The sequence below is a fragment of the Nelumbo nucifera genome, chromosome 1, assembly GCF_055504915.1.
Source record: "Nelumbo nucifera cultivar China Antique chromosome 1, China Antique-T2T, whole genome shotgun sequence".
NCBI classification, from domain to species: Eukaryota; Viridiplantae; Streptophyta; class Magnoliopsida; order Proteales; family Nelumbonaceae; genus Nelumbo; species Nelumbo nucifera.
The window spans coordinates 119,865,848-119,870,115 of NC_142649.1; positions in this window are offsets into that span (position 1 = coordinate 119,865,848).

Below are 4,268 nucleotides of genomic sequence, written 5' to 3' on the forward strand. Positions count from 1 at the left end.
GAAGGCCTTTCAGGAGTATTTCCTTGCTAGCCATGAGATTCTACCCCCAAGAACAATTATTGAGAGGTTTGGATTGTAGGAAATTGTTGTTTCTGAAATATTTTCCTTTGAGCACTTGGCTCAATAGGGAGTTGGACTCTGTTAGCACTTTCCAAGCCTGTTTTGCAAGGAGTGCAGAATTGAAGGCTTTTGGATCCCTGAACCCCAATTCTCCTTCTCGTTTGGAATTGCAAAGTAGCTCCCAGTTCAACCAATGAATTTTGTTTTGATTGTTCTTACTTCCCCACTAGAACTTTCTCATCGCTTTGGTCAGTTCACCACATGGAGATTAGGGTAAAAGGAAGCATGACATTACATACACTAGAATAGCTGAGGTAACTACTTTGATAAGGATTTCCATACCAGCCTTAGAGAGTAGTTGTTCTTGCTAGCCCTGGGTCTTCTTTATAATACTTTCTTTAATGAAAGAAAAAATTTCCTTTTCTGATCTTCCAATTTCAATCGGAAGACCAAGATAATTTCTTGGTTTAATCACTCTTCTAAAGCCTAATGCCTTGGAGAGCATTCTCTAAATTTTAGGATGAACAATTTTATTGAAGAAAACCTCTGACTTATGCAAGCTCACCTTTTGACCTGCTATCAACTCATACTTCCTAAGAATATTAAGAATCCCATCACCTTCTTGGATTGAAGTTCGTGCAAAGATATAGCTATTATCTGCGAAAAGAAGATAAGAAATTGAAGGACTGTTTCTACTTACTTTTATTCGTAAGATCTTTTTAGCTTGTTGACACCACTCCAAATTAGAAGAGAGAACCTCAACAATCATAAGAAAGAGGAATGGAGACAAGGGATCTCCTTGCCTGATGCCTCTCATGGGGTAGATCACCTTGCTGGGTGCTATTCACTAAAACTCTCACAGAAGACACATTGACAGACCCAGTTTCTCCACTTTCCCCTAAATCCCATTATACACAATTTCCATCAAAACAGACCATTCAACCCAATCATAAGTCTCAGCCATGTCCAACTTAATTGCCATAAACTTATTTTTACTTTTTCATGATCTTAGACGATACAGAAGCTCATATGCAATGAGAATATTGTCTGAAATTTGTCTGCCCTCAATGAAAGCACTCTTATTAGAATCAAACACCAGTTTGATGTGATATAATATGCATTTTTCACAAAACACTGGTGTAGTAAAAAATTACGTAGGGGATCTCGGGCTTGTCCTGTGATGTGGTTGCAGGAAGCATAATCTTGAGTTACCCCACTTTCTAACTGGCTCAATTCCACTAACAGTAAAAGTACCAATTGGCTCATTGGGAAAGTTTCTCGCTAATTGGAGCAGAGACTTGAAATCTTATCCTGCCTTGACTAGGGATAGGACTTGGGACGGGGATATGGGTACCCGTGCCTCCGTTGTACCTATAAACCAGAAAAAAAAAAAAAAGAAAAAAAATCCATTGATAGTGTTGTCAAATTATGTAGGATGTGAGAGGGATGGAAAATGGAAGCCTGCTACCCCAACTGATTAAAGGATTACATCATGAAGTCTAAACATCTAATAATATTTAACATAAGAATTAGGAACCCTATGATAGTGGCTGAACTGAATGATTTGTTGCTCTAGGTTCTAGTGATCATACAATAAATAAGTCGTTTACCAAAAAAAAAAATACAATAAATAAGTCAATAATATATTTTAAGGTGGAGTATCATTAACCGACCAAACCTGTCATTTTGGTGGTGTGAGCCTTATTGGTCAACAAATTTAGTCTGTTTTTTCTTTTTTTTTTTTGTTGATTGTTTTTAGCATTTTATGAATGAAATTTATTTATTTGGATTAAAAAAAGCCAACATGTGTCATTTTATTTTGATCGACTTGAAAGAGTTCATATCCTATCCTATTTGATGAATTGTGCCTTGAATCTTTTGTTGCAGGGGTGCAGGGGCAAAGTTCTTTTTGGATGTATGGACCCAATTTATTTTTAGCTTAATCAAACCTGAATATGCTGTTGGGATTTTCTCTTTTATGTATTTTGGCTTTACACAAAGAAGATAAGACAAACCTGTGGCGCGTAAGAGAGAGTTTGGGTGCATTGGACTTCAGATTTTTGTGAAAGAGCGTGTTACACAACATTGTATTTTCTATTGCCATTTTCTATAGTTGATTGCTATTCCTCTGATGGACATAAGCTACAAGATGAACCACATCTCTGTGCTTTCTTGAGTTCAATTTCCCTCTTGTTTTCTCTGTTTTGTTAGCCAATTTGGTTTGAGTTTGTTTTACCGTAACACTATATAAAGGATTTAGTCACCAAAAGATAAAGAAATTAGTCATTCATCAAACTGACTTTTAGTTAAGTTGAACTGTGTACATGTAAGAAGATAGATATGTCCAAGTTGACGGTTCAGTGCAGCCACTTCAGCCATTCTGACTTAAAAAAATAATAATTAAAATAAATAAAACAGCCAAAAATCATTGTTCGAGTTGACAGTTCAACAGCCCAGGTCAGCAGGTCACTGACCAAATCAATGGTTTTTGGCCCAAAAATGGCTTTAGGGTGAAATAGAACAGGTTCTTAGGTCAATCAGTTCGACCATCTGGTCTGACCCGATTTTCAAAACCATGGATCATAGTGTTGGATTTTAAGAACTGATCCTTAGGCACAATTTAGAAGGAGTACAAATACAAATTTGCAGTGCAAAACTTTATATTTTGTGTGTATATGTACAACGTTCAAAAAATTAACATGTATTGGTCTGTATCAACCAATACATATCGTATCGGGAGCTTCCCGATATGCCCCTACAGAGGATGTATTAGGGTTTTGACCAGTTCAGAGGATGCACAAACCTTAAACCGGCCCCTCTAAACTGGATTTGAAACAAATATTTTGTTTTTGCACTTTATAAATTTGTATTTAGGGCTCAGTTTGGAAAGAGTACAAATGCAAATACATACAAAATAATACAAAACATAAAGTTTTGCACTCTACATATTAGCACTTGTACTCCTTTCAAACTGAGCCTAGAGTGCAAAATGCATCTATAAATTTGTATTTATACTCTTTCCAAACTAAGCTTATGGATTAGGTTTCAAATATTCCACTTTAATCAATAAACTTATCGAAATCAGAAAATTAACCCAATTCAAATGATTTCCAACCGCTAATATATAAGCTTAAAACTCCAAAATTGTATGTGAGGGATAGGAATGAATTTATATGGGTATTGTGTAGTTACTTGTCTCTTTAGGCTATGTTCAGTTTGAAGGAAAAAGTAGGGAAAGGTAGGGAAACCTTTATAAACCTTGTATAGGTTTCCTGACGTTTTCCTTCATTTCCCTATCTTTTCCTTCAAACCAAACATAGCCTTAGAATTGAAGTCAAAGACCTCTCTTCCTCTCCCTCATTGTGTCTTTTGAGTAGACATCAGCCACCCACAAGGGGGCGCCTTACAACGTTCCACATCCCACATCCAATTATGTATTGGAAACATCTTCGGATGATAAGTACCAGAAATGATGAGACATCATCAAAAATGTTCTCAATACACGATTGGAATATGTTGTGGGACGTTGTAGAATGCCCCATCGTGGGGGGCTTATTTGAACTCGTAAGTTTTAAAAAATGTGTTTCTTTGCATTCCTAATTCATTCTTTTTGTTGGAAAATAGTAAAGAAGATAGAATGGAATTTATTGGTAATCGCTTTTCAAACCGAGAACTTGTAAATCTATAGCATTGTAGAATTGTGAAACTGAAAATTTGCAGAGAGAATGGGGGCTGAGTCATGCCACTTGATCATTCTCCTTAAAATTGCATTTGCCCCTACAGTGCAGTTGGGTGATTGCAAATTGGTCGCTAAAGATAAAATAGCCCACAGGCCACTAGTAGGCGTGCACTTGCTTACCAGACCTCCGCAAACAATAAAAAATGATGCTAAGATGGATTCTTAGAGAAGAACGATTGACAGAAAATGATGTGCACTAGTGTGTGTGTGTGTGTTTCTAGATCGACCAATACTCCTTTTATAGAATGTTCTCAATCACCCGAATGGACACAAAACTGTTCTTTCAAACGAAAGCAATTTCAGAACAATGCACTTATTCGAAGAGACACAAAGAGGAAACGACACAAAACAGAAAAAGAAAACGTTTAAAAATAAATTTTAAAATTTAAAAGTCAAATGTTTATTCCGGTCAAAACCAAAACAATAGTGTGTATATACACGTACATGTACAGACGCCCGCACCCCCAAC